Source organism: Anomaloglossus baeobatrachus, chromosome 2 (assembly GCF_048569485.1).
Source record: "Anomaloglossus baeobatrachus isolate aAnoBae1 chromosome 2, aAnoBae1.hap1, whole genome shotgun sequence".
NCBI lineage: Eukaryota > Metazoa > Chordata > Amphibia > Anura > Aromobatidae > Anomaloglossus > Anomaloglossus baeobatrachus.
Genome location: NC_134354.1, coordinates 681695114 through 681717722, shown reverse-complemented (window position 1 = coordinate 681717722; position 22609 = coordinate 681695114). Strand labels below are relative to the sequence as shown.

Below are 22609 nucleotides of genomic sequence, written 5' to 3'. Positions count from 1 at the left end.
ACTCCCCAGCGGCGACAGATTTCCTGAAACGCGTCCGGGTGAAGGGACCATTCCCCTGCGTCCATGCCCTGGCGACTGAGGAAGTCTGCTTCCCAGTTTGACGCCTGGGATGTGAACCGCGGATATGGTGGATGCTGTGTCTTCCACCCACATTAGAATGCGCCGGACTTCTTGGAAGGCTTGCCGACTGCACGTCCCTCCTTGGTGGTTGATGTATGCCACCGCTGTGGAGTTGTCCGACTGGATTCGGATCTGCTTTCCTTCCAGCCACTGTTGGAAGGCTACTAGGGCAAGATACACTGCCCTGATTTCCAGAACATTGATCTGAAGGGTGGACTCCTGCGGAGTCCACGTTCCCTGAGCCCTGTGGTGGAGAAAAACTGCTCCCCACCCTGACAGACTCGCATCTGTCGTGACCACTGCCCAGGACGGGGGCAGGAAGGATCTTCCCTGAGACAATGAGGTGGGAAGGAGCCACCATTGTAGAGAGTCCTTGGCCGTCTGGGAGAGGGAGACTTTCCTGTCTAGTGACGTTGACTTTCCGTCCCATTGGCGGAGAATGTCCCATTGAAGTGGGCGCAGATGAAACTGCGCAAAGGGAACTGCTTCCATGGCTGCCACCATCTTCCCTAGGAAGTGCATGAGGCGCCGCAAGGGGTGCGACTGACCCTGAAGGAGAGATTGCACCCCTGTTTGTAGTGATCGCTGTTTGTTCAGCGGAAGCTTCACTATCGCTGCTAGAGTATGGAACTCCATGCCAAGATACGTGAGTGATTGGGTCGGTGACAGGATCGACTTTGGAAAGTTGATGATCCATCCGAAAGACTGTAGAGTCTCCAGCGTAGCATTCAGGCTGAGTTGGCATGCCTCTTGAGAGGGTGCCTTGACCAGTAGATCGTCTAGGTAAAGGATCACCGAGTGTCCCTGAGAGTGCAAGACTGCTACCACTGCCGCCATGACCTTGGTGAAGACCCGTGGGGCTGTCGCCAGACCGAATGGCAGAGCTACAAACTGAAGATGGTCGTCTCCTATCACAAAACGTAGAAAACGTTGATGTTCTGTAGCAATTGGCACGTGGAGATAAGCATCTTTGATGTCTATTGAGGCAAGGAAGTCTCCTCGAGACATTGAGGCAATGACAGATCGTAGGGTTTCCATCCGGAACCGCCTGGCGTGCACATGTTTGTTGAGCAGTTTTAGGTCCAGGACAGGACGGAATGAGCCGTCCTTTTTTGGAACCACAAAGAGATTGGAGTAAAACCCTCGACCCTGTTCCTGAGGAGGGACAGGGATCACTACTCCTTCCGCTCTTAGGGAGTCCACCGCCTGCCGCAGAGCATCTGCTCGGTCTGGATGTGGGGAGGTTCTGAAGAATCGGGCTGGAGGACGAGAACTGAACTCGATTCTGTACCCGCGAGACAAAATGTCTGTCACCCACCGGTCCTTGACCTGTGACAGCCAAATGTCGCAAAAACGGGAGAGCCTGCCCCCGACCGGAGATTCGGCGGGAGGGGGCTGGAAGTCATGAGGTAGCCGCTTTGGAAGTGGTTCCTCCATTTGCTTTCTTGGGGCGTGCGTGAGCCCGCCAGGAATCTGAGTTTCTTTGCGTCCTCTGAGACCCTTTGGACGAGGTAAATGGTGTCTTGCCCGAACCTCGAAAGGACTGAAACCTCTGCTGCCACTTTTTCTGATGAGGTTTGCTTGTTCTGGGCTGGGGTAAAGAAGAGTCTTTACCCTTGGACTGCTTAATGATGTCAGCCAATGGCTCGCCAAACAGTCTATCTCTAGATAAAGGCAAGCTGGTTAAACATTTTTTGGAACCAGCATCTGCCTTCCAGTCCTTTAACCACAAGGCTCTGCGCAAAACTACCGAATTGGCGGACGCCATGGAGGTGCGGCTGGTAGATTCTAGGACCGCATTGATAGCGTAAGACGCAAACGCAGACATCTGCGAGGTAAGGGACGCCACTTGTGGCACTGCTGGATGTATGATAGCATCCACTTTTGCTAAACCAGCTGAAATAGCCTGGAGAGCCCATACGGCTGCGAATGCCGGAGCAAACGACGCGCCGATAGCTTCATAGACAGATTTTAACCAAAGGTCCATCTGTCTGTCATTGGCATCCTTAACTGAAGCGCCATCCTCCACTGCAACTATGGATCTAGCTGCAAGTTTGGAAATCGGGGGGTCTACCTTTGGACACTGGGTCCAGCGCTTGACCACATCAGGGGGGAAAGGATAACGTGTATCCCTAGAACGTTTAGAGAAACGTCTTTCTGGGTGAGCGTCGTGTTTCTGGATTGATTCTCTGAAGTCAGAGTGATCCAACAAAGCACTCAATTTACGCCTGGGATAGAGGAAACGAAACTTCTCCTGCTCTGCAGCTGCCTCTTCTGCTGAAGGGGCTGGGGGAGAAATATCTAACAGCCTATTGATGGCTGAGATGAGGTCGTTTACCATGGCGTCCCCATCAGGGGTATCCAGGTTGAGAGGGGTTCCAGGAGTGGATTCCTGATCACTCTCTTCAGACACCTCACAGGGAGACTGATTGCGCTGAGACCCTGAGCAGTGTGATGACGTTGAGGGTCTTTCCCAGCGAGCCCGCTTAGGGTGGCTGGGGCTATCATCTGAGTCATAATCCTCAGCTTGTGAAGCCGGGGACCCCCTTGTAGTCTGGATTGGATCCAGCTGAGGGGGGCCAGAGGACAGAGACCTCGCCGAGTCCAAAAACTGAGCCCCAGACATGGATTGCAAAGTTTCAAGGATTTTTGCCATAGTCACAGACATTCTATCAGCAAAAACTGCAAAGTCTGTCCCTGGCGCCGGGGCAGAACTTACAAGCGTCTCAGCCTGGGACACTACCTCTCCGGACTCCGGCTGGCGAAGCAGCACCGGATCGGAGCATTGCACACAATGGTGGTCATCGGAGCCTGCTGGTAGAGCAGCCCCACATGCAGCACACGCAGTGTACACAGCCCTTGCCTTGGCAGCCTTGCGTTTTGTGGATGACATGTTGCTGCTTCCTCAGAGCGATCTGGGTATCCAGCCAGGAAGCGACCTCACAGTGCAAGAAATAAATATATCTATATATCTGGTAGACAGTACACCAATACACAGTGAGGCACTAGAGGGGCCAGCACTGAAATGCCGCTTACCGCCCGCTTAAGAGCGGGTGTGTGGTCGCCAAAAAGCCCCCCCAGTCCAGGTCTCCCAGAGCCTGCGTCCTTCCTCCAGCCAGACTGCATGTAATGGCTGCCGGCGTCCTAGGAGAGGGAGGAGGGCGGGCCCTGGGCGTTCCTGACTAAGAGCGGGAAGCCTGCTTCCCTCTGTGCCTAGTGAGAGGGCTGGAGCATGTAAATCAGGCTCCAGCCCTCGTCGCTGCTGCGAAACAGCGTCTCTCCCCTACCCTGATTGACAGGGTGGGGGCGGGAACGAAGCGGAGCTAGGCCGCAAAAGCCGGGGACTGGATTTATAAACGCCGCCGCCGTAAAAGCGCGGTCGGCGTGTCCCCGGCGCACCACAAGTCACAGCAGCGCCGCCCGGTCCAGTGGGGGTCGGCGCTGCGTTCCCACAACACAAAGTCCCCCAGTAAACTGTAGGAACACTAACTCCAACGTTACGGTCCCCGGCGCACTACAACACCCAGCCAGCCCGGAGTGTGTCTGTGCCTGCCGGGGACACAGAGTACCTGTATGATGCAGGGCCTTGTCCCTGATTGTACTCCTGCTCCATATCCATCAGGTTCAACTGGGTCTGTGGATGGAGCCCGGCGTCAGAGCTTAGAGGCCGGCAGGATCCCACTTCCACAGAGCCCTACAAGGGGATGTGGAAGGAAAGCAGCATGTGGGGCTCCAGCCTCTGTACCAGCAATAGGTACCTCAACCTTACAACACCATCCACGGGTGAGAAGGGAGCATGCTGGGGGCCCTATATGGGCCCTCTTTTCTTCCATCCGAAATAGTCAGCAGCTACTGCTGACTAAAATCTGTGGAGCTATGTATGGATGTCTGACCTCCTTCGCACAAAGCTTGAAAACTGGAGAACCCGTGATACCACGGGGGGGTATAGCCAGAAGGGGAGGGGCCTTGCACTTTTTTGGTGTAGTGCTTTGTGTGGCCTCCGGAGGCAGTAGCTATACCCCAATCGTCTGGGTCTCCCAATAGAGCGCTGAAGAAAGGGGTAGAGTTATATGAGTGAGGAGCCACTAGTAGTATTATAAAGTGACTGCTATGCAGAGCCGATATATACCGTAGCAAAATGGCATATACTGTCAAACAGCCGGCATATACCTGCAGGCAAGAGCCAGTATATACCGCTAATAGCTGATATACACCGCTAGCGAGACAGCGATATACCGCTGAGCAGAGCGGTATATAGTGCTGCAGAAGTGCAGAGCCAAGGAGGCGATCTCACCCGAGTCTGCTCCCCACATGGAAAATGGCGTCCAGTGTTCCTGGCAGCATGGAGGAGAGAGACAGCCCCCGGAGGCTGATTGGCAGTCACGCTTAGTCCCAGCCCTGAGACCAATCGGAAAGGAGCTGCCCCTGAGTGAGGGAGCGGCTTCCAGAGCAGTGAGAGGGGGCGTTGCTAGAATGCAGGCCGAAGCCGGAGGCTAAATTAATGATGCTCCCCGCTATCACGGCCTTCATCGGCCCACCAGCGCCTTTCCAGGCGGCGGTTTGGATGCAGGGGACAGATGATTCGTCGTCTCCCTACCTGCTCCTGGCTCCGTCTGAAGATGCGTCGGATCTCAGGGACACATCTTTGGCTCAAGGCTGAAGCAGGTCCTCGGCTCTGCTCAGCCCTCTGGAGCTACCTTGGTGTGAGGTGCTTCCAGGGAGCCTGGAGGGGTACACAGACCCGACCACTTGGGCGCGAGGGAAGACTGACGGCTTGTGCACGCCAGGTTTCCTCTGCCCGTACACGGGGGGGAACAGGGTGGTAAGGCACCCTGGTATTTCCCCTATCAAAAATAGAATGAATAAGAAAAAGAAAACAAAATAAAAAGTAAAAATAAAAACAAAATAAGCTGGCCCAAGGCACCTGGTAGGGCAAGGCCAGACATGTCAGCCTCCCTGCTGACACTAGAAAAAACTGAGCTAGTTTCCTGCCTAGCTAGGGTATATGCTGTGGGGGGAGAAGCTAACACTTTTGCAAATCTAGTGTCACGCCTCCCTGGAGACATCATAATACCCACTGTCTGTGTCCCCCAATGAAAAGGCGAGAAAAGAAACATTTTATATATATATATATATATATATATATATATATATATAATTTATATTAAAAAGTGTAGTATGATACCAGTAGTAGCCAAACCATCCGTCCTCCCCACCAAAAAAAGAAATCCCAAAAAACTGTATTAATCTGGTATCGCTGTAATCGTACTGAGCAGTGGAATAAAGCAGTCTAATCCCTTATGTCGCACAGTGTACTGCGTAAAAAATAAGGCCGCTATTTGTTCATTTTTTCTCCCAAAGATCGCAGTATAGGGAGGCTCAGATTTATCCTGCACTCAACGCTGAGAGCTAACACCAGGGATTACATGTAACGGCATGTGCCCACAATCAGGAATAGCTGCGTTTTGCACAAGCACAGTGGATGGGATTTATAGAAAGCCCATGCCCACTGGGTTTCTTTTCTCCGCAATGTAAACTGAGATGTGGTACAGCTTCCTTAGCCGCAGCATGTCAATATATGCTTGCGGAGGCTCGAGTGTTCTCTTCGGGGAAAATAGAGCAAGTGTCCACAGCGCCTCATACACAGAGTGTGAGCACGGGCAGCTGCAGTCTCCTGCAGAGAACACTCGCTTCACTGGAAAAGACGGACCGTGGGCACATACCCTAAATCTCTGAAAAACATGATTCAGACAAAATTCCCAAAGGAAAATTCACTGTAATGAGTATGAGGCCGAGGGAGTCACTTTGACCTCATGTCTGGCCTGTGGTCCAGCGCAATCCATCTTTCTACATCTCTTTTTCGGCGTGTACAAAGTGTGGTCATCAACAGTTTCATTCACCTTTGAAAAGATGAACACCGCTGAACAGAAGCCAAACAGAATCCAGAGTAACTTTGCTGCCTAATTAATGAATAAATTTGTCACAAGTTTCAACTGAATCACATATTGCGGAGATGTAAATGGAAACCCTGATGTAAGTGCTCAGCACAGAGCACAAGATAAATGTAAACTGATCCAAAATGTTCTGTACTAAAGTCGCAAAATAGCATTCAATTCAACCCCCAAAAACACAAGTCCCCACTCAGGCCAGTCACCTGTTAACAGAAATATAGGGAGCTGCTACATTACTAGTAGCACAAAAGCTCCGTGGTGGGTGGTGGGGTGTGTGTGTGTATATATATGTGTGTGTGTGTGTGTATATATTATATATATATATATATATATATATATATATATATATATATATGTGTGTGTGTGTTATTTGCAGCTTTTAATTTTGCAAGTCACTGCGTTTAGAACCATGGGTGTTTTCCGGAGACTAAATAGTCACTACACCAAAGACGAATTTGCAGAGGGGCGTTATTTCTAAACTGTCATCATGTTTCTGTTCTGGCACTTAGGGTCTCTGCAAATGGAATCCATTAACTATTCTAGAAAAATCTGTGCTACAAAAATCAAATGGCGCTCCTTCCCTCCCGTGCCCTGCAGTGTAGCCAAAGAGTACTGTACAATCACATGTGGCGTATTGGGACGTTCAGGAGAAATTGTGTAACGCTATTTAACCTATTCCTATTGTGCAAGTTGAAAATCTGGGGTTAAAATATTGTAGTGGTAAAAATTTATTATGTTTTTGTTCACTGCCCAATAATATACCATTCTGTGACACACCTTTAGGCTATGTGCGCAAGTAGCGTTTATCCCTGCAGAAATTTCTGCAGCGATTTGAACAGCACGCGTGCGCTTCAAATCGCTGCAGAGAGTCCGTAATGGAAAAAAAAGGCGATTTCATGCGCTCTGAGTGCAGCCCCTCCCATAGACAGAGCAGGCGCTGCAGGCAGAGCGCAGGAAAGAAGTGACATGTCACTTCTTAGAACTCGCGCTTCGGGCACCAGCCGAAGCGTGCGCTCTAATACGCCACGTGCACACGTCTCCTGCATAATCTTCATAGATTATGCTGGGGACGCAGGACGCATGCAGTTACGCTGCGGTGCAGATCGCAGCGTAACTGCATGCAAATACGCAACGTGCGCACATAGCCTTAGTGTCAATATGCTCACTGCACCGCTTGATGAATTCATTGATGGGTGAAATTTGCAAAATGGGGTCATTTGTGGGGAACTTCTGCTGTTCTGGCACAGCATGGGTGTTTCCAATGTGACATGGCACCCGCAAACCATTCCAACTAAATCTGATCTCAAATATGGCATTCCTTCCTTTCTTCACTTTGCATTGTTCCTCAAAAGTAGTTCTTGACCACATATGGGGTATTGGCTTACTCAAGAGAAATTGCACAGCAAATAGTTAGGTCCAATATGTCCTAAGGCCCTGTGCACACTAAAAAAAAAAAAAAATAAGAATTATTCTTACCGATAATTCGGTTTCTAGGACCTTCCACGACAGCATAGGAGGTTGTCTCTCCACGCCCTAATTGGGACAGGAAGTTCAAGAGGTTTAAAAAGGACCCTCCCACCTCCCACAGCCAGTGTCTTACAAAGAATCCATAGCATATGAGAAGTACTACACATTCAGGAATATATGAATACATAGGGGAGGGAATTACCTGCTGTCGTGGAAGATCCTAGAAACCGAATTATCGGTAAGAATAATTCTTATTTCTCTAGTCCCTTCCACGACAGCATAGGAGGAATACCAAAGAATTGATACCTGGGGGGGGGGGGGACCACAGCCTGCAGGACTTTCCTGCCAAAGGCCAAATCCCTGTTGGAATCCAGATCCAGACGATAATGCTTCGTGAAGGTATGGAGCGAAGACCACGTAGCCGCCTTGCAGATCTGCTCAGGGGAGGCCCCTGCCCGTTCGGCCCAGGAGGCAGAGGTAGCCCTGGTGGAGTGCGCTGTGAATCCAGTAGGTGGAGAGAGATGCTGAGCGAGGTATGCATCTCTAATTGCCCGCACAATCCAGTTGGCGACGGTACTCTTAGCCACCTTCTTGCCCTTATTGCGGCCAAAGGGCTGGATGAACAGGTTAGAATCAAGGCGCCAAGAAGCAGTAACCTCTAGGTAGTGCAACACAATCCGACGGACATCCAAAGAATGAAACACTTCCTCACCCGGAGTCCGAGGATTCTGACAGAAGGAAGGCAGGACGATGGACTGCGAACGGTGAAAATCCGAAACCACCTTGGGAAGGAAGGAAGGGTCCAGCTGAAAAACAATGCTGTCATCTCTGATGGTCAGGTAAGGTTCCCTAACAGACAAAGCCTGAAGTTTGCCGACTCTGCGAGCAGATGTAATAGCCACAAGAAAAGCAGTCTTGTGAGAAAGGGAACGAATGTTACAAAAGCACAGAGGTTCAAACGGAGACTGAGACAGTCCTGTAAGGACCACATTGAGATCCCAGCGAGGCGTCAGGACCCTCTGACGTGGACAGAGTCTACTAGCGGACACAAAGAACAGACGGATCCAACGATGATCTGCCAGAGCCGTGTCAAAGACTGCACTGAGTGCTGACACCTGAACTTTCAGGGTGCTAGGCCTAAGACCTAAGGCTAAACCACTCTGGAGAAAGTCCAGAATCTGCGCAATATTAGGCCGAAGAGGGTCAGGAGGCCGAGAACCACACCAGGAGGAAAATCTCTTCCAGATTTTGTTGTATATACTATTAGTCACAGGTTTACGGTTCTTCTGTAGCGTAGCCACAACTTTGTCAGAAAGTCCTTGGGCCTTCAGTGCCCGGGTCTCAGAAGCCAGGCAGCCAAGTTGAGTTTCTGGGGAGCCGGATGGAAAATCGGACCCTGTGACAGTAAGCTGGGGTCCGCACCTAAGAGGACTGGGCCGTCGATTCCTAGCGTCATGACCAGGCTGTACCAACTCCTCCGGGGCCAGAGGGGCTACCAGTATAGTTGGGACCCCCTCGTCTCTGATCTTCCTCAGGGCCCGTGCGAGAAGAGGAAGAGGGGGGAACGCGTAAGCGAGGCGAAAGGACCAACTGTGGCAGAAAGCGTCTACCCCTAACGCCTCGTCCCTTGGGTTCAGGGAGAAATATGTTGCGACCTTGCGATTCCCTGCCGAGGCAAAGAGGTCCACCTCTGGTGCACCCCACCTTGCCACTAGAGAGCAGAACACCGCCTGATCCAGGCTCCATTCCCCTGGATGAACATCCCGACGACTCAGGAAATCCGCCTGAAGATTGAGGGAGCCCTTCAGATGGACCGCAGAAAGGGAGAGCAGAGATTGTTCTGCCCATTGAAAGATTCGGGAGGATACTGACTTCAGGGCGCCTGAGCGTATACTGCCCTGATGGCGGAGATGTGCCACTGTTGTGACATTGTCTGAATATACCAGGACGTGAGAGTCCCGGACGAGGTCCTGAGCCGCAAGGAGGGCTTCCCTGACTGCCCTGAGCTCCCTGTAGTTGGAGGATTGGGAGCTGACGTAAGGACTCCAGACCCCTTGAAATGGGGAATTTGCCACCATTGCCCCCCATCCTCGTAGGCTGGCATCTGTGGTCAGTGTAACCAGGGGTTTCTGAGTCCAGGCAACCCCCACCCGCAGGTTGGCGGGACTCAGCCACCAGAGAAGGGATGAGGAGACGGACTCCGAGAGGCGAAACCTTCTGTTTAGGGATGACGGGAGTCTGTCCCAATGTGTCAGGATATGATCCTGGAGACACCGAGAATGGGCCTGAGCCCACCTGGCTGAAGGAATACAGGATGTCATGGAACCCAGAGCTGACATAGCCGCTCGAAGCGTCGGGCGAGCCTGCCTGCGAAGCTTTGATATTTTGGCTAACAGAGCTATCCTGTGGCCTTCTGGGAGAAAAGATGCCTGTCTGTCGGAGTCCAGCAGCACTCCGAGAAACTGCCGAGTGGAGGAGGGGGTTAACTGTGATTTTTTGAGATTGGGAATCCATCCCAGAGACCGAAGGATTCCCAAAGACCTTTCCACATGGCTCCGGAGGGTTGGAGCAGATGGAGCCATGAGAAGAAAGTCGTCCAAATATGGAACCAGACAGATACCCTGCAATCTTATGAAGGCGACCACCTCTGCCATGATCTTGGAAAAGATCCTTGGAGCTGAGGAGATCCCGAAGGGAAGTACATTGAATTGGAAATGAAGTACTTCCTCCCCGTGAAGCACCGCAAACCTGAGGTATTGCCTGTGTCCCGGATGGACGGGTACATGGAAGTAGGCGTCTTTCAGATCTATAGAGGCCATCTGATGGTGTAGACCTATCAGGGGAATAGCTGATTTTACCGACTCCATCTTGAACCGCCGGTACCTGACCTGACGGTTTAGACGTTTTAAATTGATAATTATACGGACGTCGCCGGATGGCTTCTTGACCAGGAAGAGACGGGAGTAGTGTACTACCCCTTCTTCCTGACTCGGGACTGGGGAAACGACCCCCGAGTGCACTAGCTCTATAATCTTTGTGTACAACAGAGCCTGTGAACCCGGTGACGCCAGCGCAGTGACTCGGAGACCCGGAAGAGGGGGGGAAAGAAATTCTATGAGAAGACCGTCCGAGATGATCTTCAGAACCCATTGGCAAGTGGTTATGGACTGCCACTGGGGAAAAAACGCTGAGAGTCTTCCCCCCACCCGGGCCGAGTCACTGTTTGTCCTGCTGAGGACGTTGCTGATGGGGAGGGATGAGGATGTTTCTCCCTCTACCTTTGGGATAGCTCCACCTGCCAGCCTTCCCTTTCCCTCTGGGCTGGGAGGCCTGAGGCATCGAGGGACGAAAGGACCGCTTCCTGTTAGGTCTAGGATCGGGCAAGGCCTTACGATCGGTCGCCTTGTCCAGGATATCATCCAGGGCAGGCCCAAACACTAAATCCCCTTTAAACGGAAGTGAACAAAGCCTCATTTTGGAGGTGGAGTCTCCGCTCCAGGCCTTAAGCCAGAGGGCACGTCGGGCAGAGTTAGAAAGCACCGAGGTCCTGGCTGCCAGGCGGACAGATTCCACCGAGGTATCTGCCAGAAAACAGGTAGCCTTCCTAAGCAAGGGAAGGGATTCCAGTAATTCCTCCCTAGGGGTCCCTTGGGAAATATGAGCCTCCAACTGGTCTAACCACCTAATTAGGGACCTGGATACGCAGGTGGAGGCAATGTTGGCTTGAATAGAGGAAGACGATGCCTCCCAGGACCGCTTCATCAGGCCCTCTACCTTCCTATCCATCTGATCCTTCAGTTGGGAAGTATCCTCAAGGGAAGAGCCGTTTGCTTAGCTACCCTAGCCACCTGAACGTCTACTCTTGGAACCTCCCAATGCAGTCCCGAAGGTTCCAGAGGAAACCGGCGTCTAAGGTCACTCCGTACCCGCCTCTCAGGAAATTCCCATTCCTGAGAGACAATATCCAAAACATTGGCATGAACTGGGAATCCCAACTGTTTGACTGACTTCAGGCCAGCAAACATTTCGTCCTGGATTGAAGGAAGAGACTGCACTTCTTCTAAACCCATAGTGCTCCTAACTGCCCCAATAAGATCCCCCAACTCTTCAGAGTGAAATAGAAAGGACTGGGCAGACCCCCCAGATGGAAATCCTTCATCAGGACCCTCAGAGGTGGAATCAGCGTCCTCCTGATCAGATGGGGTCGACTGGAGTCTCCTCTTTTTTGGAGGAGAGGGTCCAGGAGCAGGGCCAGGAGCAGGGCCAGGAGCAGGGTCAGGAGCAGGGTCAGGAGCAGGGTCAGGAGCAGGGTCAGGAGCAGGGTCAGGAACAGGAAGGGAGGCCAAAGAGGCCCTAATCTCCTGTTTCATTATGGACCGCAACTCATCTATCAGAGATGGTTGTTCGGCCCTAATAATCTGGTCCGTACATTGCTGGCAAAGCTTTTTATCCCATACTGCAGGGAGCTTCCTTATACAGATAGGACATTTTTTAATTTTTTCCACTCTGTCAGGTCTATCAGGCTTATCGGATTTGTCAGTTTTTTCTGACTTCTCAGGCTTCTCTGATTTTTCATTTCTGTCAGTTTTCTTGGTGGCCTTGTCCTCCTAGAAAACACAGACCATAGAGCCATAAATCATCTGATGAGACCTATGTCCGAGGGACCATTCCCCTCCATACTCACAGTAGCAGGGGGCACACTGGGTTCTGCAGATGCAGCTGCAGCTGAAGACATGACAGGGAGCACGGTTGCTTACCATGATCTGATGTCTTCGTGGCAGCCCTTATGCACAAGGGCCTGCCCCCCCAGTGACGGTGCACGTTCCCCGCGTCCCGCATCCGGTCCTGGGCAGGCCGTGTCACCGTCGGCGTGCCTCCACGCTGCCTCCGCAAACCGGAAGCGCTCGACCGGAAGTCCGCAAGACCGGAAGTCCCGCCCCCGGGAGCACTTCCGGATCGCTCCGGCAGCGTGCATGCGGGAAGCGGCCGGCGGCTCAGGGAGGACGCCGGCCGGGGAGCTCAACAGCCTGCATCACCCCTCAGGAGGATCCGGAAGGCTGGAGCAGCGGTCCCCCACAGCGTGAGGGAACAGCAAGGGAGGAGCGGTGAAGGCCCGACCGATGCTGTCCGGCTTAAGGTAACAGGGGAAGAAGGAAAAAGAAAAGGAAAAAAAAAAAAAAAAATATATACTGTAGTTCGCCGGCCACCACAGCATAGGAGAAAACAAAAACCTCTCCATGCCCCATGGGGACAGGAAAGACACTGGCTGTGGGAGGTGGGAGGGTCCTTTTTAAACCTCTTGAACTTCCTGTCCCAATTAGGGTGTGGAGAGACAACCTCCTATGCTGTCGTGGAAGGGACTAGAGAAAAAATGAATTTTGTTAAGAAAATGCCACACCCTCTGAAAGATTACCGCACCTGTGGTAAAAAAAAAAACCGCACGCGTTTTTACCGTGAATTTGCAACAGGTTGTTCCCTGTCCTTTTTTACCATTATCTATGGCAAAAACCACAGGTACCTGCGGAAAAGAACTGACAAGAACATTTTTTGCTGCAGAAATTCTGCAGCAAAACCTCTAGGGGTAAAAAAAAAAAAAAAATACAGTGTGCACAGCATTTTTTTTTACCATAGGTTTTGCTGGGGAAGGATTGCAGAAAGGTTATGAACATTTTCTGCAGCAATTCATGCAGCAAAACCACGGCAAAAAACACAGCATGCGCAAAAGGCCAAAGAGTATTAAAACTGAAGCTTTGGTGTGAAAACATTATTGTGGTTAAATATAAATTTTTTTTTCCCATTTTCACGATTCAAAGCTATAAAATTCCGTGAAGCGCCTAGGGGATTCAAGGTGCTCACCAACCATCTAGATCAGGGGTGGGCAATTCATTTTCCCATGGGGCCGCATGAGAAATTGGGATGGTTTTAGAGGGCCGGACTAATATAATTAACTCAGTTCTACTCAATACTGTATATAGTATATATACTATCCCTTCATAAACAAATAGTAAGTTAAACAATACAAAGATTCAATGAAAATATGGAGGTCAGTAAGTGGCATAGAAATTACTGCGGTCAATGGGGGCATAAACATTACTGGGGTCATACACATTACTGAGGTCAGTGGGGGGCATACACATTACTAAGGTCAGTAAAGTGGCATAGACATTACTAAGGTCAGCAAGGGTATGTACACTACACATCAGTTTTTTGCTGTACGCACAATCCGGCGCATTTCTGAAAAACCGGATGCAGCGACAGCTGTCACCGGATCCAGTTTTTCCTCCAAAGACTTATTAGCGCCGGATCGTGCCTGATCCGGCGGCCGGAAAAAAAAATGTTACTATGGGGAGATAAGGTATGCACACCAGTGACTATGTAAGGGGAATACATGAAATAGCAGAAACTGCTGTGTGAATACTGACTTGAAAAATCCAATAGCTATATGTAAGGCTGTGTTCACACACTGCGTTTTTTACCTGCGTTTTGGTCCGTTTTTGGTCCGTTTTTGCTGCAGAAATTTCTTGAGAAATTCTTGTAACCTTTCTGCAGACATTCCCCAGCAAAACCTATGGCAAAAAAAATTAGCTGTGCACACACTGCGTTTTTTTCTTAAGAAAATTCTTTCAGTAGATTTTCTTAAGAAAAAGAATGAGCATGTCACTTCTTTTCTGCAGCTAACTGCGTTTTTTGCCATAGATAATTGGCACAATAACGCAGGGAGCAACCAGCGGTAAAAACGCACCAAAAACGCACCGAAAACGCGGCAAAAACGCAGGTGCGTTTTTGGTGCGTTTTTTAACACAGGTGCACTCTTAAGAAATTTCTTAAGAAATTTCTTAAGAAAAATCATTTTTCTAGTGTGAACATAGCCTAAGAGTGAATATGTGAAAAATGGAATCTGCATTACTGCCATGAACATATGAATCAAGAGAAATTTAGCTACTGAATTGATCAATGCAATAGAGCCCCAACACTACGCCAAAGTATTTCTCTACGTTGGGGTCCCTAGCTTGTGTGTGTCCTCTCATGCAGTTAAAAAACCTACCGTGTATGGGAAGCTGAGACCCAGGCTATTTATGCGTATGATATGGATTGGCAATAGGTGTGGTTGGGGAGGGTTCACAAACGAAAAAATACTAACAAATAGGAATAACGTGGTGTGGTTGTGAACCCTCCCCAACCACACCTATTGCCAATCCATATCATACGCATAAATAGCCTGGGTCTCAGCTTCCCATACACGGTAGGTTTTTTAACTGCATGAGAGGACACACACAAGCTAGGGACCCCAACGTAGAGAAATACTTTGGCGTAGTGTTGGGGCTCTATTGCACTGATCAATTCAGTAGCTAAATTTCTCTTGATTCATATGTTCATGGCAGTAATGCAGATTCCATTTTTCACATATTCACTCTTACATATAGCTATTGGATTTTTCAAGTCAATATTCACACAGCAGTTTCTGTTATTTCATGTATTCCCCTTACATAGTCACTGGTGTGCATACCTTATCTCCCCATAGTGATGTTTTTTTAGGTTTTTGCACCCAGTTCGGACTTAGAATGGTGTTCCAAACGTTATTCCTATTTGGAAAAAAAAAATGTTGACCTAGACGTTTTTTGTCTCATGAGAAAAACCGCATCCCGCGCGATGCAACTTAATGTATAATGGCTGTCTATGGACGCCGGATCCAGCGGGATGCGGCAAAAAACAAAAAATATATGAACGGATCCGGTGTTTAAATGGAGCATGCTCAAACTGGCACAACACAGCTATATAAAGCCCTCCCTCCTCACTGTGATGACTGCCTGCTGCCCAACCCTGCCAGACTACTGAAACCCTGCCAGCCATCCGCCAGCCAGGAGGTCCCCATTTTTGAGGCACGTTTGTTTTGTACTATTATTGTCCCTGTATTTTAATAAAGAGCTATGTAGCTCCTCCATTGCAGGGGAAGTTAAAAAAAAAAAGATTAAACTTGTTCCAAAACCTTTGTATTTGGTGTGTCATTTTAACCCCTTCAGCCCCCGGGCACTTTCCGTTTTTGTTTTTTGCTCCCCTTCTTCCGAGAGGCGTAACTTTTTTATTTTTCCATCAATCTTTCCATATAAGGGCTTGTTTTTTGCGGGACGAGTTGTACTTTTAAATGAAACCATAAGTTTTACCATATAGTGTACTGGAAAATGGCAAAAAAATTCCAAGTGCGGAAAAATTGCAAAAAAAAGTGTGATCGTACAATAGTTTTTGGGATATTTTATTCACTGTGTTCACTATATGGTAAAACTGAGGTATCTATGTGATGCCTCAGGTCAGTGCGAGTTTGTAGACACCAAACATGTATAGGTTTACTTGTATCTAAGGGGTTAAAAAAAAATTCACAAGCTTGTCCAAAAAATAACACACAAATAAGCCTCGTTCACCCTTTTATTAACCCCCCGAAACAAAGCTCCGACGTAATCCACAGCTCCTGCGCTGCTTACATCCAGCCGCGACTGACACAGCGCTGAATGAATGCAGCCTCACAGCGAGACAGCAGAGGTAATTACCGGTCATTTCCCACGGCCGGTAATGTGAACTCACTACCGACCGTGAGAAATTCAGCGATCTGCCCTCTTATCTATCTATCCCTCTATCTATTCTGTCTCTTTATCTATCTATCTCAGAAGGAAATTATTATTTTTTTTTTCAATGTGCTTTATTGCATTGAATGCAATAAAGCACATGTACCAACCCGCACGTGGTAAAACCACGGCAATACCGCGAACAATAACGCGGTAAAACCGCAGCAAACCGCATGCGGTTTTCGGGTGCGGTTTGCGCGGTTTTTTACTGCGGGTGCGGTAATCTTTCAGTGCCTGCGGAATTTTCTTGAGAAAATACCATTTTCCAGTGCGCACATAGCCTTAGGTTTGTTTTTTTTAAAACTTTTTTTTTTTATTTTACTAGTCCCCCTAGGGGACTATAGCGATCGGCAATCCGATCGCTCTCATCTATCTGCTGATCACAGCTATACAGCTGTAAACAGCAGATAAAGTCACTTCCTGTTTCCCTCTGCTCCGGGCCGAGGGAAAACGAAAGTGAAACATCATAGCTGCAGGCGTCATCACATGACCCTATGCTACGATAGCAACCACCGCAAGTCACGTGATCACTCATGTGACTTCCGGTGGGGGCGGCAGTAATAAAAATCATGGCCGCGCTCATATAGATCTCGCTGCCAGACTTTGGCAGTGAGATTTAAGGGGTTAAATGTTGCAAGTGGAAGCGATTCCACTCGCAACATGCAGGCACACATGTCAGCTGTTGAAAACAGCTGATGTGTGTCGACCGCCGCCGCCTGCCATATGTGTTATATATGTAATAAAGGGGGGTTAAGGGATTTAACCCTTTCATGACTGGCCGATTTTTCACTTTCCTTTTTTTTCGCTATTCTTCGGAGAGACGTAACTTTTTTATTTTTCAGTCAATATGGTCTTGTGAGGGCTCATTTTTGCAGAAGGAGCTGTACTTTTAAATGAAACCATAAGTTTTACCATATAGTGTACTGGAAAACGGCAAAATAATTCCAAATGCAGAAAAATTGCAAAAAAAAAAGTGCGACAGCACTATTGGTTTTGAGATATTTTATTCATTGTGTTCACTATATGGTAAAACTGATGTGTCAGTGTGATGCCTCTGGTCACTGCAAGTTCGTAGCCACCAAATATGTATAGGTTTACTTTTATATAAAAAGGGTTAAAAAAAAAAAAAAAAAAAAATCACCAAAACAACAGATCCAGCAAAAAAACGGACAGAAAACCGGATGCGCCGTATCCGGAAAAAAAAAAAAAAATGTGCCAGCGCATCCGGTTTTTCACAAATTTTGCCGGATCCGTTGCGGGACTCACACGCCAGATTCTGGCTAACGGCAAAAACCGGATGTGTGCACTTAGCCTAAGGCTGCTTTTACACATCTGTTTTTTGCAGTCAGGCACAATCCGGCGAATACCGGATAAAACTGATCCGGCGCCGGATGCGTTTTTATCCTCACTGAATTGTATTAGCGCCAGGTTGTGCCTGATGCCGTTGCGTTTCATCCGGCGTGCGTCGGATCTGGCAAAATTTCTTTGTCCGGCTGCCGGAAAGGACACACAAGGGAACTTTTTTTGTCACCAGCATGTTGTAAAATGAAAGCCTATGGGCGCTGTTTTTTGTTTTTTTTTAACTGAGCATGCTCATATGTGTAAATTCCTCTCTGTCGGTATCTCTGTCTCTCTCACCCCCTCTCTCATACTCACCAATCACCAGCGTGGCGCTGTGCGGCTGTCACAAAGGGCTGGTATTATCAGGATGGGGAGCCCCACGTTATGGGGAGCCCCCCCAGCCTAAAAATATCAGCCAGCAGCCGCCCGGAAATGCCGCATCCATTAGATGCAACAGTCCCGGGACTCTACCCAGCTCAGGCCGAATTGCCCTGGTGCGGTGACAATTGGGGTAATAAGGAGTTAATGGCAGAAGCCCATAGCTGCCACTAAGGGTATGTGCGCACGTTGCTTTTTACCTGCTTTTTTGCTGCTTTTTCTTCTGCGCTGTTTAATGCCAAAATGGATGTGTTCTTCTATTCAAGCAAAGTCTATGGGAATTTGGGTTTCTTGTTCACACTATGTTGTTCAAAATGCTGCCTTTTTGTGGCAGAACTTTGGTCAAAAACTCAGCTTTGCAGTGCAAAACCCAAATGGCAAAAACAATTGACATGTTGCTTCTTTGAAAAGCTGAGTTTTTGACCAAAGTTCTGCCTCAAAAAGGCAGCATTTTGAACAACATAGTGTGAACAAGAAACCCAAATTCCCATAGACTTTGCTTGAATAGAAGAACACATCCATTTTGGCATTAAACAGCGCAGAAGAAAAAGCAGCAAAAAAGCAGGTAAAAAGCAGGTAAAAAGCAACGTGCGCACATACCCTAAGACTTAGCCTAGTAATGGCAGGTGTCTATGGGACCTTCTCTGTGTGTCTGCTTCTTTTATTGCAGGCACTGCTGGGACTCACCCCACCTGAAGGCACACTGCACTCTCCCTGCTGCTACTGGCTCACATTACCTCAGCTGCAGAACAAACGTTTTTGAAGTAGCCGCTGTGGAGATGAGCAGGTCACATGTGAGGTTCCTAGGTAGAAAAGGCAGGCAGAGGGGGCGTGGCCAAAATCAGGAAAGCAGAGAGGGGACAAGGAGTGTGTGTTCAGCATTGAGAGTGGGGTGTGGCCGACAGCTAAAGGGGTATGGCCAGTAGCATAGATGCCATGGAAGGTATCCAGAAAGTGTAGCCAACATCTAAAAGAGGCATGACTGGCAGCAAGAGGGGGCGTGGCCAGCAGAGTGCAGAGATGTGGCAGTTACTTATCACTGCACTGCAGGATACAGAGCTCCCGGCTTTGAGAGCGGGCTGAGGCATAGATCAGGCCACTCCTACAATTCTGAGCTAAGACGGGTGGGCCGGATTCGGCCCACCCCTTGCCCAGGTCTGATCTAGATAAATTCCTTGAGTCACTAGAAGGGAAGCTCCACTGTTTAGGCACCTCATAGGTTTTCCAGATACAACATGGTGTATATTAATGATTTCAGCCAATTTGAAGTCAAATGGTGCTCCGTCCCTTCTGAGCCCTGCCATGCGCCCAACCAGTTGATTTCCACCACATATGAGGTATCTGGAGAAATTGCACAATAAATTGTATGGTGCATTTTTGTATGTAAAAGTAAATAAACACCAGAAAAATCCTTTATTTGAAAGAAAAATAAACACCCTCTTTTACCACTTTATTAACAAACACCCCTGAAGGTCCGACGTAATCCACACGAGGTCCCACAACGATTTCAGCACTACTACATCTGAAATTACACCATGCGATTATGGAACATGACTGAACGCTGCAACTGCAGGCAGAGAGTGAGACGCTATTAGCGGTAACATCACTCAGGTTAGTGACTGTCACAGCTGAACGTTCACGTGTGACCGCAGGTAACCTGAGAGACATCACAACGTGAATTGCGTTCATGCCGGCAGATAACTGGAGTTTCCTACAGATCCACCAGCATGAACGTCACAAGGTTTCCCTGCACCTACACCTTGCGGTCTTTACTGCGGGACTTTGCTGGTGGGAGGTCCAGTGACGTAGGTGCCCTGAACTGTGAGGCGATCCGTAGTTCAGTAAGCCTGTGTCGTCATGGTGATGACCCTGTGTCGTCATGGTGATGACCCAGGATTACTATGGCAGCGATTAGGCCCCCATGATCACTTTCCAGGAACCCGATCGCCAGGGAAAAGTAAGAGATCCCTCTCCCTGCCTTCTGCGATCGCAGCATTCAGGAGGTTAAATTGTTGGGAGCAGAGCGAGCACCACTCAGGGTAGTGACAGCCAAGTCCCACCTGTAAGATCAGCTGGAGACCCAGTGGTAATCACCGGGGTACAGCACCCCTGAACCCCACAATTGTTATGACGAAAAAAAAAAAAAAAAACACAACATGAACTAAAGCATGTAAAAAAAAAAATGAAAAAAGCAAACCAGCATGGAAACAAAATTAAAAAAAAAATTTTCAGCAGGTTTTTTTCCTGCCAAGACCTGCTTTTTGTGAACAAAAAAAAAAAGCACTGTCGGCATATAGCTTAAGTCTAACATGTCGGATCCTTCTCTCCACCTCACACCATCTGAGGGGCCAGAGGCTCCACATACATTACAATTACATTGTCGGCCTATATCAGAAGGTTTGGCGGAAGTTAATTTATATGGGGGCAAGGCACAATGTGAGCCCACGAGGCGATGCTGAAGTTTTTTTACTCGGGGCTAAAGTTGATTTTCTGGGTTTTGTTTGTTTGTTTTTTTTTACAGATTTATCAACAAAAATAAAACATCCCAAGTATATAATGCCATGCAGTCATGTGCCCTGTTGTGAACACACTTAAAAACAATTAAAAAAAAAATTATATAAGACTGGCACAAAAATTGGCATCTAAGTGGGCACTGAGGTATGTTATTGAAGGGGTTAAATGGCTTTGGGCCACTGATCTCACTACAATTACATACCTAGTGATGCCCCACATACAATTCATGCTACTCCATCCTGACCCAAATAGGTTCTGGGCATCAGAACTGGCATCAAAGTGGGCTTTCCGCAAATGTAAGTAACAGGTGTTTTTGAGGGGTTAAATGGCTTTGGGCCACTGATATCACCATAAATACATACTTCGTGATTCCCCTCATCAAAATCAAGTCACTCCAGCCTGGCCCAAACAGGTTCTGGACCTCAAACAGGTTCTGGACATCAGAATTGGCATCAAAGTGGGAAAATCCTCAATTTTCACAGATTTCAATAAGTAACAGGTGTTTTAAAGTTTAAATGGCTTTGGGTCACTGATTTCACTACATTTAACCCCTCAAAAACACCTGTTATTTGCCCATTTTGATGCCCAGAACCCATTTGGGCCAAGCTGGAGTGACATGAATTTAAGCATCACTAGGTATGCATTTATGGTCAGGTATCAGTGGCCCAAACCTATTTAGCCCCTCAAAAACACCTGTTACTTATTCAATTTGTGAAAATTGGGTTTCTGCCCACTTTGATGCAAGTTCTGATGCCCAGAACCCATTTGGACCAGGCTGGAGTAGCATGAATTGGACGTGGGGCATCACTAGGTATGTAATTGTAGTGTGAGCTCAGTGGCCCAAAGCCATATAACCCCTACAATAACACACCTGAGTGCCCACTTTGATGCCCCTTCTTGTGCCAGTCTTCATTATTAGGGGTTTTTAAGTGCATTCACAACAGGGCACATGACTGCATGGTGTTATAAACGTGGAATGTATTCTTATTGAGCAATAAAAAAAAAAAAAACAAAAAACAGAAAATAGGATAAGAAAGCAACTTCAGTATCTTTGTGAACCCCACATAGCACTAAACTCAGGGGGTGAGGATAGCGAGAACACTCTTGGCACCAGCACTGGCTGCTGTACATGGAGAAGATGCTGCAATGTGGGGGAGCCGTGTACTGGCAGTGTGCTCCACTATGGGGAGGGGGCGGGAGGGACGGTCTGTGTAATTGGGGGAAGGGGAGGACGGGCTGTGGAGTTGGGGGAAGGGGAGGACGGTCTGTGTAGTTGGGGGAAGGGGAGGACGGGCTGTGGAGTTGGGGGAAGGGGAGGACGGGCTGTGGAGTTGGGGGAAGGGGAGGACGGGCTGTGGAGTTGGGGGAAGGGGGGGCTGTGGAGTTGGGGGAAGGGGGGGGACGGGCTGTGAGGTTGGGGAAGGGGGGGCTTTTGCGTTAGGGGGAGGAAGGGTGGGGGGGGTAAGGAAACTGGCTGTGGCGTTGGGAGGGGAGAAAACGGGCTGTGGCGTTAGGGAAGGAATCGGTCTGTGGCATTGGAGGGGGGAAAAACCAGCTATGGGGGAGGGAATTGGTGTTTTTGCTGCGGTAGACGGGCTTTAGCGTCAGGAGAGGATGGGCGGCGGCGTTGCCGGAGAATGCCCCTGTGGGGACAGACCTCCTGCACGGTCTCTTGAGGGCACATCGGCCACAAACGGGACACGTGGGGGATGGCGATGGACGACTCTATAAATGACACAGCTACACTACACCGAGTGTCAGGAGGCCTTACACATAGCATACAGGCCTCCTACAATGGCCCCTCCCCAGCCCTGAGCCGCCATTACCGCCTTCCGCTCCTGCGTCTTGTCTCCTCGGTGGCTGCCGCGCTTGTGTCTCCTAAGCGCCCCGCCCACTCACTACAAGGCGCCGCTGAGGAGGAGGCCACGCCCCCATGAGTCAGCTCAGCCAGTGGCGCCAAAATGCCCGGAAATGGCGGCGACCTCACTGTGCCTGCCCTAAGGGTAAGAACGCACTTTGCTTTTTACCTGCTTTTTTCCAACTGCAGCGTTTAATGCCAAAATTGATGTGTTCTGCTTTTCAAGCAAAGTCTATGGGGATTTGGTTTTCTAAACCGCACTATGCAATTCAAACTGCAGCCTTTTTTGTGGCAGAACTTTGGTCAAAAACTCAGCTTTGGGTTTTGCACTGCAAAGCTGAGTTTTTGACCAAAGTTCTGCC

General features: G+C 49.0%; 1 protein-coding gene across 1 annotated transcript in view; it reads right to left on the bottom strand.

Moving 5' to 3' along the window:
• Positions 1 to 22283, bottom strand: part of LOC142292076 (gametocyte-specific factor 1-like) — a 157900-nt gene extending 135617 nt beyond the window's left edge. The window contains exon 1 of the mRNA XM_075337175.1: positions 22216 to 22283. The gene's annotated coding sequence lies outside the window, so the exon portion shown is untranslated. The remainder of the gene's footprint in view (positions 1 to 22215) is intronic.
• Positions 22284 to 22609: the final 326 nt, after the last annotated feature.